Below are 16,131 nucleotides of genomic sequence, written 5' to 3'. Positions count from 1 at the left end.
AAGTTATACTTAATGTTCCATTAAACGGACTAACTATTCTAGGGACTTTATTATTTTGAAACAAAACAAAATCAATAAAGAAACGCCTTATAATTTATATTTTCATAATATATATATTTATATCAATATCATGATACAAAGCCAAACCCAATCAATATAGATTGGCTATTAGGGCTTACTCCAACATATATATCGAATTGAATTATCCCGAAACCGTCCCGATGTGTGTTTTACATGTACGTTTTTTTTGTTGACTTCATTCTTTTCCACTACTTCCCTTGAATTCCGCTAATACATGTTTATCATTGGCTGCTGTTGTTTTCGCTATGCTTTCGTGAAAACAGTTGTCGCTACAAATAATATAAAAATAAAAAATAAATTATAACCATAATTACAAAGACAACTAACACTATTTTGAAAAGGAAAATGATTCGTAAACACCCCTTTCCATACCACTCCTCCATACACCTCCTAGCTGGCAGGTATTTTTGTAATTTCGAAAGAAAGAAAGTCTTCTAAACCAGTCCTTCCAAAAATCGGTTTAAAAAGTCCAAAATAAAATAAAATAAATAATGAAAAAGGACAGATTAGATGGTGTGAAGAAACAACTTGGTATTACCTAAAAGAAGATTTTGATTATTTTCTTTTTAAAGAATATGTAGAAAAATCTTGGCTTCTAAAGAAAGAACTCAAAAATTTAGCTAGATAAATAATGGATATGGTCTTATAAATCCATTTGGGAAAATAATACCACAACCATTCATATTAAATCCTAGTTATAATGAAATAACTAAAGTAAAAAATCAAATTAGATGGTGTAGTGAAACATAATTATGGTTTTTAATGATCGAAGACGACTATTTTACATATTGGGAGTATGAAAACTTAGCAAATCTTTTGAGTCATAGGTTACAAAAATTAACAGATGGCTAATAAAGGACTAAGTGAAAAAATACAATATATTTTTGAAAATCTAATAACACTTCAAGAACGATTAGATAAAATAGTAGAAACACTACTAGAAAAAGAGTTTAAAGAAAAACTCAATGAAAAATTATCTAATCTAGAGGAAAATCAAAAATTAGTAGATGAAAAACTATGTGTAAAAATAGACGATTTGATCGATCTAATAAAACTTTTACCTAAAAAAGATAAATGTCTAACCCTAGAAGAATTACAAATCTTGTTCAAAGAAGAGGGGGGAGATATTATAAAAATTCCAGATAAACCTGAAAAATCAGAACAAGAACTTCACTTTTTTGCCCCAAAACCGTAATGGATGAAACAGAAGAAGAAATAGCCAACCAGCTACAAGAATTACAAACCCTAATGGCTACTTTAGACATTAGTGAAAAAGGGAAAAATATCGAAGAACCAGAAGATGAAAGTAAATTCATTTATGACTTCGATTTAGAAAGTTCACTTGGTAGTTTCGAGGAAGAAGAACCACAAGTAGGACTTGTTAAAACTGATGACCGAGAATCATTAGATCAAGGTCGTAAAAGAGGACGCCGTGATGGTAAAGAAGAATTTCTCGACCAACAAATCATTCAAGACAAAATGAATGATAGAAAATTTAAACATATACCACCTAAGTATATACCTACCATAAATCGTCACAAAGAAGATGATGTTTTAGACATCGACTGTAGTGATGATACTGAAAAAGAACTAAGAAATTGGTACCATGATAGTATGGTAACTATCCAATTAGACTCTACACTAAAAAGTTTAGGTCCAAAAGATATTTTTAACTATCTAAAGACTAAAACTACAGGAAATGCTTGGAGATTCATGTCTGAAAAATCAGACCCAGCGCTTCCATCAACAACTGTAGAAGTAATAAATTATGTATATTCAATTCTAAAACAGGAATTTGTAGGTTTTGATGCACCTGAAGCACAATCAGACCTAGAAAATATTAACATTCATAGAATCTTTAACTTAAGAATCTGTGATATGTGTCAAATCGAACCATTTATATGTGAATTCAGAAAATACTACTATGCAGTATCACCACAGAAAACATTACAATATAATCTTTTAGGTCTATTTTATAATAAACTACCACCTGCGGTAGGAGCAAAAATGGATAAGTTAATCCAAGAACACCTAGAGGTAATTGTAGGGCTAGAAGATACTCTAGGAACTAGGATAACTGCATTACGAAGATGGGTGTCTGAACAATGCATGAACAAAATCGCTAAAAGAAAAGAAAAAATAAACCTTTGTTGCGACAAACTTCAAGATAAAGTAGGTAACTACGGTTGTAATAGGATCAAAAGAAAAAGGAAGAGGAAGATCTTTAGGAAAATTGACCGATCAGAATACAAGAGGAAAAAGAAATTTCCTAAGAAATTTAACAAACAAAAATATTTTAGGAGAAAGAAAAAATATCCTAAAAAGAATTCATGCCCTAAAGGCAAGAAAACATGCACATGTTGGTTGTGTCATGAAGAAGGACATTATGCGAATGAATGTCCCAAGAAGAAAGATTCTAAAAAAGAAACCTTAAAATTAATTTGGCAGGTAGGTTTCGAACCAATAGAATCGGATATAGATTCTGATGGAAGTAGTATCTTTGAATATAATACTGAAGAAGAATTTGAAGAATGAGTAGGAAAATCCTAAAAAATGGAAATCCTAATTCAACATTTATTCAAGTTATCTTGAATAAAAAGAAAATTATGGGTTATATTGACACTGGTGCAACTCTGTGTTTTGGAAGAAAATCTATATCCAATGAGTGGATTAGACTAAAAAAACCAAAAGAAATAATAATTGCTGATAAAACAAAACATAGAATATGGTTTGTTTTAAAAAATACCTTCATAAAAATCGAACATAGATATTTTTATGTAAGATCAATTTATGAACATGATTCTGGATTAGATTTAATAATAGGAAATAACTTTTTAAAGTTATATAATCCTTTTATTCAAAAGCTTGATACTATAACATTAAAATGGTTTAATGTCAATAATCCAGAAGAAAGTGAACTTGTTACAACAAATATTGTAACAAAAAATGAAATTTTAAAAGCAATTTCAAAAAATCTTAATGTACTTAGATGTATGTGGGATAAAAGAAAATTTTACCTAACGGTTGAACAAAATTTAGAACATCATTTAGATCAAGTTTGTTCTGAAAATCCATTAGATTCTGTAGTAAATAAGATACATGATTTAGTTGATATAAAACTTAAAGACCCTAAAAAGGAAGTTAAGGTTTTATATAAAATTCCTTATTCACCTGGTGATAAGGAAGAATTCAAAAAAGAGATAGCAGAATTATTAGAAAAAGGTCTAATAAGAGCTTCTATCAGTCCACATTCAGCGTCAGTTTTTTATGTCAGAAAACACAATGAGATAAAAAGAGGTAAGGCTCGAATGGTGATCAACTATAAGAAACTTAATGAAGCAACCATTAGTGATTCTTATAAGTTGCCAAGAAAAGATTACATTTTTGAAAAAAATAAAAGGATGTAATTGGTTTTCATCCTTAGATGCAAAATCTGGATATTAACGGTTAAGGTTATTAGAAGAAACAAAACCTTTAACAGCTTTTAGTTGTCCAGAAGACATTTTGAATGGAATGTTTTACCATTTGGTTTAAAACAAGCCCCATCAATATATCAAGGATTTATGGACAATACTCTTAAAGGTCTTGACCATATTTGTTTTGTATATATCGATGACATTCTAATTTTTACTAAAGGAAGTAAAGAACAACATGTCAAAGATGTTATAACTGTTTTAAACAGGATAAAAGATAGAGGTATTGTTCTATCCAGAAAAAAATCAATACTTTTAAAACAAGAAATCGAATTCCTTGGTCTTATTTTAAGAGAAGGGGGAAAGCTCGATTTATCACCACATGTTCAAGAAATTTTTTTACTTTTTGCTGATCAGTTAGTGGATAGAAAACAAATCCAAAGATTCTTGGGATGTTTAAATTACATTGCTAATGAAGGATTTCTCCAAGATTTAGCAAATGATAGGAAAATTTTACAGAAGAAGATATCTGAAAAAGTGTCATGGTCTTGGACACAGAAAGATACTGAGGCTGTAAAATCTTTGAAAGAAAAATTAAAAGTTTTACCACAATTATACTACCCAACAGAAAATGATTTTTTGGTTGTAAATGTTGATTCAGATCAGTTTACTTGGGCTGGAGTTATGAGAGCTCTACCTAATGGTAAAAAAAACTGGGATTAAATCTCAGTGGATATGTTGAGGATGAAACCCCACAACAATCCTATACCATTGTCGGCGCAACCTCACAGTTAAAATCAGATATCCCTAATGGGCGATCAGATATAAAATCAGTTTCGACTGATACAAGACTTGATTATTCAAGCAATAACATCCGAATTAAGGATAATGAACTTGTCTTGTGCAAGTATGTTTCAGGTTCTTTTAAGGATGCTGAAACAAGATATCATATCAACGAGAAAGAAACTCTTTCTTGTTTAAAAGTTTTAGAAAAATGGAGAATGGATTTAATTCCATCAAGATTTTTATTAAGAACTGATTCAACTTATGTTAGCGGATTTTGGCGCTACAATTTAAAAGTTGATCATAAACAAGGAAGACTTGTTCGATGGCAGATGCGCATCCAACAATTCTATCCTTATATTCAACTAATAAAATCAGAAAACAATTGTTTTGCAGATACACTCACAAGAGAATGGAGCAGGCTTTGAAGGAGCTTCAAAACAATCTAAAGCAAAAAGATGAGCAGATAGAAATCTATCGTCAGAAGCTTCAAGTACTCTCTTCAGAGAGGGGGGAGATGATAAAAATGATTGACGAATTTCTAAAAATCATGAAAGCAACAACAGGAGAACCAGCGGAAGTTCCTAAAAATGACGAGAATTGGGATTTGCTAGGACAAGATTCTGGAAAATACAACTACTATGCAAAGTACACAGCCCCAGAAGAATCAAAAATTCCCATTGAGTCAATAAAACCTAATGGTTGGAGTCCAACGACTGAACCAAAACTAACAACCTCAGACAACAAAAAATCTTGGGGTGATATAGTTGAAGAAGCGGAAGAATCAAAAAACGACTGTGCAGAATCAAACGTTGTCGTCGATCCCATCGATGAGCAACTATCTCTATGTTATTTTTGATGGTCCTATGAAAGGGATTTATAGTAACTGGGCAATTGCAAAGCTCCATATTGATGGAAAAAATGTTCGTCATAAGGCATATCCAACTATGGAAAAGGCAAAAGCTGCATACAACTCAGCCTACAAAGAAATTACGACTTCAATTGACATGGGTCAACCATCAATAATGAAGGTCAAGAAGAAAGTCTCTGTAGACACAATACTCCAACTTGAAAGATTAAAGAATAAAGAAAAAACATTTGACGATTTTATCAAAAAATGGATGTGGTTAACCAATTACAAAGAATAATTCACCCTAGAATGCTTCTATCCGGTGAATACCAAATTAAGTGCAAAAGCAGTTACCGTACCAGGTATTTCAAAAGAACTCTTAAAAGACTTCTATGATATGGGACTATTAAAAATAGTCTATCTAGAAGAAGAAGTAGGACGAAGGTTTCAAGAACTTAGCCTTCTTCCAAAAGAAATTGGAGATATAGCCAAAAGATTCAATGATCTCTTTGCAAAAGGAAGAGAAATATTTCTCCAATTTGAACAAACATACCCATGGTATGTGTAACACCCCGTTTTCCCAACGTAAAAATTTCATAAATAAATCAGAGTTTTTCAACTTTAAACAGAATGCTACACTTCTTAAAAATTTATAAACTGAATAAATAACAATTTATTCTTCAAAATCATTTAACATAAGTAATTCAAAACTTCGCAGCGGAAATTAGTTCAACAATAAAAATAATCTTTGGCACGCAGGCCTCAACATAAAAATCTCATAAGTCTTGTTCAACATTTATTCATAAAAATCCATAAGTAATACGTAAGGAATAAAAATAGAAGACATAATCCCATCCCGTTACGTATCAGAGCACCTAGACACAAGTGAGGAGTCCACTCACGAACACTTCTAGTCTTTATTACCTGCAAGTTACCCATACGAAGGGCAACATTTTCAAGCAGAAGGGGTGAGATTTTTCAAACAATAATATTAAACATATAAATCATATAAAGTACATTCAACAACTTAAACATCATTAACATATCTTATACTCCATTAACTAGCATCATTAATCTCCTACATTAGTTATACAATTCATCTTATATCATCTTAATTATAGATGTAAACATCATCATATAACATCAATTACTAATTCATAAACATCAACATACATCATCAAATATTAATTACAAACATCAACACATATATTAATCACAAACATCAACACATATAATGATCATAAGCATCAACATCTAACACCAAATATAATCATAAGCATCATCATGTATTTCACATAAGTATCATTATCAAAGCATATCATTTATCGAAAACAACTTCATAATTAAGTTCGTAATCAACTTCTTAAACAAACATCATCATTAAATCATCATCAAATATAAGTTATGACGACTCTACAATGCAACAACATCTTCAACAACAACTTAGACAACTTCAACAACAACTTAGACAACTTCAATATGCATGTGGTACCACCAGGGCATTAAGCCCCCTTCGCTAAGGTCATATTTGGACCTGTCAGGCATTAAGCCCCCATCGCTAAGGTCATAAAGAACATGTCGGGCATTAAGTCCCCATCGCTAAGGTCATAAAGAACCTGTCGGGCATTAAGCCCCCATCACTGACTATGCAACGACACAATCTTCCAACAACTTGGACAACAACGTGAACATCTTATACAATTCCATTAAAATGGACAACTTCTTAAATCATGACAACTTAGACCGACTTATACATCTTCACTAAGATTCAGTAGCAACAAACAGCAACAATTGCAGCATATAACAGTGCTAGAATATCATATCATCAATAAGAAATGAATCATATCAACTTAACATCATAGAACATCATAATATTATGTATCATACAATACTCACATAATGTATTCCAACATATCAACAACAATAACCACATATACATTAATCAATTACATTCATATCAAAGTCCAAAACATTCTTCAAAAGCAAATCAAGTTTGATCAATGAGACATAAGCCAAATACTCATAAAACACCTCAACTAAATCCCTAATACTTAAGTTGAAGTTGGGAAACCAACCATAAGTTTTTGGACTAACTTGGGATTAGTTAAGCTAAGTTTTCTTAAAGTTTTCTGAAGACCCACTTGGACTATTTTCATCAAAACTCAAAATCTACACATAATTTTCTAGTCACTCCAAAGCCATTAGAAAGCTAACTCAATTATCTACAACTTTCATGTTTACACCGAGAGCTAATTCAACACGGAAACGGGTGAAAAAGACACAAGAACGCAACAATCGAAGTTCTGACAGCACGCAACGAAAGCACAACAAGCAGTCACCCATGAGGGGCTGCCTTGCTGCGCTCAGGCATGGAAAACTGCGCCCAGGCGTGGGAAGGCAGTAGCCACCTGTGCTGCAGCTCTGTGCAGTCCCATTTTTTTATGGTTTCACCGTTTCGTCCGTAAAAAACTAACCGTTACTCCGAATCCGATTCCGTTTTCGCCTACGCGTTCTATTCGACAAATCCTATCATATTTTACTGAAAAATCATATTTTTAAATCTCCAAAACAGCTTATCCTAGAATCACTTATTTCTCAAAAACACTTAAAATCACTTTTTCTCAGAATCTCAACTTTTCATCCATCCTCATTTTTCTAACCATCAAACTACTTCTAATAACATTCCTATAGGATATCTAAGGTTTGTTCATGATTCTCTCATCAATTCTACGGTTCTTCATCATCTGATCATCAAAATCGCTCACAAAACCCTAATTCTTAAACTCACCGACTTCTCATCTAAGCATATGTTTTAAACCTCAAAACTATTCCAATAATCATTCTATGGATTATCTAAGGTCTGTTCACAGTTTCTACATCAATCTAGCAATTTTCATCCATTAATCCTCAATTCTTCACTCAAAACCCTAATCCTCTTAATCTCACAAACTCTCCCCAACTTTGTTAGATGTAATCTAATGATTTACAACTTAATATTAAAGCAACATAGTCTCACCATTACCTTAGATTAATTCCTGAATCAGCAGCAGCGTTCTTCTTTCCTAAGGTATTCTCCTCTTCTCTTGACTTTTCTCTTCTCTTCTCTTCTTTCTTGTTCTCCTCTTTTCCAAAAAAGCGGTTTTAGGGTAAACTCTTTCTAACCTAAGCTTCTCTATTTATAATACTAAAATATTCTTCCCAAATCTATTTAGGCCCAACAACTTACTCTTCTTTCTATTCTAACTCCCAAATCCACTCACACTAATAATCCTCATATTCTAATAAATAATATTTCTCTACTAAATATATAATAATACACCAAATAAAAAATATATATCTATAACAATTAACAAATATATTATGCTAGTAAATACCAACATATAACATAACAAAATATCACTCAACAAAATATATTAACTAAATTATAAAAAGACATCTAATCTCAACAAATCATATATCCCTCATATACATCATATAAATATATAAATATATTCTAAAACTAATTAAAATAATTAAATAAAAAGGAGGGTGTTACAGTATGATTTAGCAAACAATATCATGGCAGCAAGGCCAAGAACAATTATAAAAATAGGTATTTCTAACAAGACCTATTTACCAGCAGATCTAGAAAGCATTGGGTGGTCCGTCCATTCATTCATTCATCAAATGAAACGCTTTTATGATAATCTTATTAGATATGGTTCATCCATTACCAATTTTAAGGTTTTATATTCAACAGACTTATGTCTCATGGTCTGTGACTCCAAGAAAAAAGTGACAGATGAAGATTTGAGACAAGTTCTGCACTTTGAAGATCTCTTCTCAGGATTTGAACAAGGTCTGTACAGAATTCCTGAGGAAGTACAGAAAGAATGCTGTTTGTATTTTCAAAAATACAAAGGGCATATGTGTAAATGGTGTGCTTCATCAAAGGTGTCGGCATATGAAGACAAAGCCGAAGAAAAAGCTTGAAACGTGTCATGTAAAATAGAAAAAGTGTACAGTGGAACCTTATCATCTGAGTCAGATGGGGACCACTTAGGGATAAGAATCTTATATCACCTTATGTGATAATGCGTTTGCATTTCCTTTGCGTGTTTTAATTGCTTTTCTTTTTAGCTGGCAAGATAGAGACATGTGACCAACTTGTGAGTCTCATCTGCCTATAAATAAGAGCTTATAGCTCACTTGTAAGATAAGAGTGAATGAACTAAGTTTTCTTGTGTGAAATTGTTCTCTTAAACTCTTCCTAGTTTTTAACTAGTTGATTCTTGAGCTTCTGCTCTGAAGGAATCACGTATTTCTCAGAAATACACCTTAGTTACTCAAAAATATAACCTCAGGTTATACCAAAAATAGATTGAAAGATCAGACACATCAAAAAGCTTTGAGTCAAAATCAGATACACCAACAAACCTTTCGGTTAACATCAGGTCAAAGGATCAAAATCATCAAACAAATTTCACAATAAAAAATCAGGTATGATTTTAAAGGGTTTATTTCATATTATTTGATAATATCTTTAACCAATTAAATATGGAATATAGTGAAATAAAAGAAGATACATCTGGCTATACAGCTGACATTCTTATAGATCATATAGAAAAAGTAGATTTTTCTTTAAAACCTGAAGAAAACTTCAGAGTAAAACAGAAATTATTTTGTCCTTAATCAAAGATAAAATATCTAGAGAAAATATATTAAAATATAGGATTATGGTAGGAGAAATACCAATTCCTATGGAATCAACAGATGGATCTGCTGTAATATCTGTAATAGATGAAGACCAAATCAAAAATAGATTAAAACATTTATCATTTGAAAAAAGACAGAAAATAGGATATATTCATATATCAACTATCCAATTTATAATTAAAAGTACCTTTATGAATGGTATAAATTCAGAACTAGAACTATGCATTGAAGATGCAAGATTAAATGAAAGATATTCCACAATTGCTAGGGGAAGTGGAAATTTAAAATTTGGAAAAATCAAATTTGATATAAATCTACAAATAGGTTTAAGCCTAAAAGATACTGATTTAAATAGATCTATAGTAGTTCACTATAGATTAAAAGATCAGTCTCTTATGAGAACCGAAAACTATCCTTTTACTATATGTTATACGATAAATTATGCACTAAGTAACTCTCATCATAGTATAGAATTTAGTGGAAAAGAAAAGATACACATAGATGAATTATTTGCATCATTTCTAAAATTAGAATCACCAATTCTAAAACTATTAGAAAGATCAAGGTCAATTATGTCCATCGATAGAACTCCCTTGTTACGGAGTAATAGTCTAAAACCAAGTCGGTATTCCTCGACAAAGTTTTAGCCCCCAGAACTTCATTTGGAAATGAAGAAAAAGGAGAAATTAAAGAAGCCATTTCAGAATTAAAATCAGAATTATCAAACATTAATAAAAAGTTATAATGCCTGGAATAACAGTAAAAAACGAATTAAGTTTATTCAAAATAAAGCTAAAAAATTTAGCTGATAAAATAGAGAAGTTTTTTTTAAGAATAGAAATGAAAAATACACTTTGGGGAATCCGTGACTTAATAATTCTACATATTTCATATGTGGAAGAAATGTTAAGAGAATTGGAAGAAACAGAAAATATTTCTACCCAACAAAGAGAAAGAGCTGAAACCTTACTATGGTCTGCTCAAAAATTAATTCACTTAGAAAACCTTTTGAAAAAGGTTGAAGAAAATTCCACCAATAACTCCATGTCTAATCAATAATGCCCGGATTAAATCTTAAGACAGAGTTAAAACTCTTTAAAAAGAGACTAGAAAACATAGTTTTTGAAATAGAATTTTATAATAAAAGAATTATGTTAAGACAAATTCTTTTTCATGCTCAAGATTTAGTACTCTATCATATAGAGTATGTTGATAATTTTCTAAAAGAAATAGAAGATTTAGAAAATCTTACGAGCATACAACAAGAAAGAGTTAAAACACTCTTAAAACCATTTCAAGGTCTAAATAAAATCGAACAAATGTTAGAACAAGTTCGTGAAACTTCCGCTGGCGATTCTGCCACAAACCTGGTATCAGAGCCAGTAATACAATCTTAAGGGATAAAAATGAAAATAAAAATAAAAAACCTTTTAAAGTCGCTTTTTTAATCAACCGACTTAAAAAACTAAGAGGTGTACAAGGTGGTATGCCACGTAAGGTGGTTCACCTATCACCACTCTTTTGAAAATATATGAAAAGTCAGCTTTTTTATGTTAAAAACACTTTCTTTTTAACCTTCTCTTTCACTCTCTTAATTTGTGCAATTTATATATGTAGGTATCATCACTTTGTGTGAAACTTATTTCCACAGCGTATGACATACTCCCTCCGGTCACATTTATAAGCAAAAAAATACCTTTTAGATTCATTGAATATATGATGTATTTGGTCTATATGTGGACTACATACATTAGGTATTGAATGAATCTAAAAAGTACTTTTTTGCTTATAAATGTGACCAGAAGGAGTATATAAACTTCATCCATTAAAAAGTGAATATTAATAAGCATGTTAAAAAAATAGTATTTTTAACGCGCCTCATTTATACATTGAGTTGCTTAAAAAAGAGTGTTTTTAGCGTTTCTCATTTATACATCGAGTTACTTAATATATGCTATTAAACGCTCGAATGAATGCTATTAAAGGGGTTTTTTTTTTAGTAGTGTGATTTTAGTAGTGGATGAGATGAGGATATTATAAAGGGGATAACTTATTTATCATTATGTAGGGTAGAGCATCGGACGGGTTCGGGCGGATCCGGGCTCGAAAACACGATACTAGATGAAACCGAATGCACAGAATCCAGACCCAAATTCGACCGTATTTAGGCTCGGTTTTGGCGGGTCTCGGATGTGTCGGTTCGTCGGTTTATACGGGTGGGTTGGATCGGTTATAGATCTGAACAAAGGGAAGAAAATACAGAAAAATGGCAAAGAAGTGAATGAATTGGCTGAGACAGCTTTTCTGGGGTGCTTGTTTCTTCTATGTTTTTCTTTTCTACATGGTTCCTGTTTCTTCTCTCTAGTTACCTGAGTTTGGTAGTGGTAAACTCAAGTATCAATGTATGAAATTCATATACTAGTAAAATAAAATAGGTGAGAGAAACAAAGAGAAACATGACGTGCCAATTACAAAGACAAAGGCATGTCACATGTGTAGTGCAGACATTGGGTAATGTGTTGACTTCGGTATGTCCCACTCTATCACATTTTAGAGTGAATAGCTGCTCTGTTGAAAGTAAATATCAGTAATAAGCGGGTACATTCGGACACCGCTTGTTCTAGTTCTCTGAACCGACTTCGACCGTTTAAATCCATATGTAACTGATTTTATTCACCTGTGTCACCCGTGACCCATATCAACTCGCCCGATGGACTCACGGTTGACTCGGATATATCGGGTTTCGGGCGGGTATGGTAATTCTGCTCAGTCCTATCATTATGGGTCTGGTAGCAGTAGGTGCAGTATACACATGTGCTGCACTTTGCTTTATTAATTGGAATGTGTTATGTCAGATTTCATAATTTTCATTTCATTATTTTTTTTTTAAAACATTATGTTTTCGTTGCTTTGTTATTTTTGGGGAGTCTATTTAGAGATAGGGAGTTGATTAGTTTTATGGTGATGCTTGTACCATTGTAATTTGTTTGTACTAGCAAAATACATGTAAACAAAATGTTTTTTTTTGAAGAAACATGTAAACAAAATGTTGACTTATTAATAAAAAAAATTGAGAGAAAACAAAGACACTCTTACAAAAAAAATTAGTAGCGCATATGTTCTAGGGTTAAATATGGTTTTAGTCCCTACAAAATCATACATTTTTAAGTTTAATCCCTCAAAAAAATTGTCAAGTTTAATCCCTCTAAAGGCCCCCAGTCCCTTCGCCACTGCATGTATAAACAAGGGCAATATAAACAAACAATGACATAATATATAATAGTTATCCAACAAATAGTAGAATTGATTCGGATGCCCGTAAAAGCTAGCAACAGTGACAAGCCAAATTAGGGTTTGGATGGACCACGACCCATCCCATAAAAATAAAATATATATTTTACATATGAAATTACTAAAGTACCCCAACCTTTTTAATAAAATAAATGTTGTCGTCCACACTTCATTCTCTTCTCTCACGCGATGACCCATCAACTCCACCTCCCATCTTTTTCTTTATTATTGTTGATTGCACGACGACTTCTAAACGATAGGATAGTCATTTATATTGAAAGGAAAATTCATGTAAGTGTTAGTTTTGAGTCTCTTATTGATGATTTTCAGTCATTCAAAACTCTTAGAGAATTATTTTTAATTTCAAGGTTTTTAGTTTGATTGTTTGATGATCAACTTTACGCTTATTGCTTCCCTTAAAAAAACTTTATGCTTAATGTATTTTTTAATAGCAAATATTAATATATATGTTAGTTTTTTTGTCCTTGTACTTACAACTTCTTAACTCTTGGCTCAAACCAACTGAGCTATCCACTTCTGTATGTTTAATGTTAATTACAATGTAAATTTTGTATTGATATATTAATCTGTTCGGTAAAGATCAAGAGAAGGATGCGGTTGTTGCGGTGCTCCGTTGTGGCGGAGATTGATCCTTCGTGGTGGTTTTCGCGACATAGGATGATTGTGCCTACAAGCACATTAGCACTCGACGCTCAAATCAGTATATAAATGAGATGGTTATGTGCGAAATGGTGGTGAGTAAATTGTACCTTGAAGGTGATGCTTTGAAGATGGCACAAACGGTGCAGACGATCTCGAGGTACGCTCTTGTGCGGTTATCCACAAGGAACTTGGCATGTGTCTTTACCGTGGTTGGGCCTTGATTTATTGGCTCTTAGCCGATCTGAACATATATTATAGTATATTTTGTTTGTTCACCCAGTTTATTTTTTCTATCAACGAGAATACGTGTCTAATCTAATCAGCAAGCACAATTTAGTGGTAGAACACAAGGGAAAATAAAAATTGATACAGTTTTGACCTTGCATCTCCTTTATTCACCACCCATCTCCGCATGGGACAAATGATAAATATTTCCTCCGTCCCTATATGTAAGCACCATTTTATTAGAGGCGAAAAATGCTTACATATAGGGACGGAGGGAGTAATAAGTAACTACTCAAGCTCAAATTTGCATTCAATCTCTCCTACACAAAACACCACAACTCAGCCCTTTATCTAATGTAAAGCAGATACAATCAAATGTCACCCACTTTGGCGTCGTTGTATGCGTTTCTGAAAGCTTGAACCCACATCGCAAGTCACAACGGTCGAATTGCATAAACTAACCATTTGTTTTGTGACACATGAGACGAATGAATGAAGAGGTGGGGGTAACTAATGGTGTCTATTCAGATTTTCCAACAAGTAAAAATAAACAATTATAAATGAATGAATGGTAAATCCTCAACCGTTTGAATGGGTTAGCAAGTACTAAATAAATTTAAAAGCTTTGTATAAACATCCGACACTAGCATTCCTCTTAGAAGAATATCAATGCAAACTTAAATATCAAAAACTAAGATTCACAAGAGATAGCTAGGACCCTAGTCCCATACTTTAATCTACAAAAAAAAAAAAAAAAAAAAAACTAGTTCAATTTGTTACAATTAAACTACTAAGAGTAACATGTTATTCTCCTAACGTCCCATGAATTTATCCCCACGAGCGTTAAATTCGACATCACATTTATTTGAGCATCATATTTCATACCTAATATGTTGGTATAAGGGTTAACCTTCAATATCCATGAAATAAAATCAATAACAAACTAAAATAATCAAATAGGAATATACAATCTTTATCAAGGAATCATGCATAAGACATTTCTTTTTCTTTTAAAAATATTCACAAGCCTAAAGTATGCTTTAAACATCAAGAACAATTTTAAGTTAATTGAAAATCAATTAATTCCCCTTAATTAATTAAAAACAGAAACAAAAACATCCTTCACACCAAAACACACATGTCGTCGTAGGTTCTAATTCCCCAATCACTGATATATTAATTTTTCGAGCTAATAAACTTACGATTTTCAACAACCTCTTGCAAAAGCCACTGCAATTTTGGGATTTGGATTCTCTCCATTGAAAATTTTCTCAAGTTTTTTCCATTTTCAATCTCCACTATTAATTCAATCTCCACTATTAAAATACAACAACCACTTTTCATCATAATTTAATTTTCACCTTCTCTCTCATGATTGATGGTTGAAATTTAATTTTCACCTTCTCTCTCATGATTGATGGTTGAGATTCCACATGAGAAAACTTGAGAGAATTTTCTTCTCTCTCATTCTCTCTCATGATTGATGGTTGAGATTCCACATGGGAAAACTTGAGAGAATTTTCAACCGAGAGAATCTCAATCCGCAATTTTTTTGGTGGTGGCCGGGGTTTGAACCCCGGACCTTGCATATATTATGCATTGTCCATACCAACTGAGCTAAGCTCACGAGGACATCAATCCGCAATTTATCTTGTAAATAACAATAATAATTAAATCATCACAATTAACAAATTATCAATTAAATCATCACAATTAATAAATTATATCATCGCAAATAACTAATCAAAACATTGCAAGCGCAAAAATAGGAAACAATTATATGTGTTTTTTTAATTTGAAAGATAAATTAAAATTGACAAAAATACCCTTTAAGTTTAAGTGACATACAATAGTGGAATTTGGGCTTTTAGCCAAAACAAAATGGGTGTAGCTTGCTAATTTGCAGCTTAATATTTTTAGGTGGGTGTAAGTTAGCAGGCCCCTTTAAAAAAATCCTCTTTCTATGTATATGTAAACACTACTTTTTTTTGACTGAATGTTCAAACACTACTTATTTATGCCTAGGAAAGAAAAAAAATAGTGGTATAAGTCAGGAAGTTCAATACCGACTTGTTAACTTACAAAAATAGTTTATTATTTTTTGTTCTTTAAAATATATTATCTTTTGTT

The 16,131-nt window shown here is 32.0% G+C and overlaps 2 long non-coding RNA genes across 2 annotated transcripts; one reads left to right on the top strand and one right to left on the bottom strand.

The window, feature by feature from the left end:
• Window positions 1–13,119: 13,119 nt before the first annotated feature.
• On the top strand, window positions 13,120–14,060 carry LOC146956418 (uncharacterized). The gene is made up of 2 exons (XR_015020153.1): window positions 13,120–13,404; window positions 13,714–14,060. It is a non-coding gene; the product is annotated as an uncharacterized LOC146956418 (long non-coding RNA).
• LOC146956417 (uncharacterized) lies at window positions 13,612–14,448 on the bottom strand. The gene is made up of 2 exons (XR_015020155.1): window positions 13,884–14,448; window positions 13,612–13,801 (listed from the first exon to the last, which is right to left on the bottom strand). It is a non-coding gene; the product is annotated as an uncharacterized LOC146956417 (long non-coding RNA).
• Between the last annotated feature and the right edge of the window lie 1,683 nt (window positions 14,449–16,131).

The sequence above is a fragment of the Medicago sativa genome, chromosome 1 (assembly GCF_051527215.1).
Source record: "Medicago sativa cultivar Bolivia chromosome 1, Bolivia_mono, whole genome shotgun sequence".
In the NCBI taxonomy this organism is placed as follows: Eukaryota; Viridiplantae; Streptophyta; class Magnoliopsida; order Fabales; family Fabaceae; genus Medicago; species Medicago sativa.
Note: the sequence above shows the minus strand (reverse complement) of the source record. Positions and strands in the feature narration are given on the sequence as shown.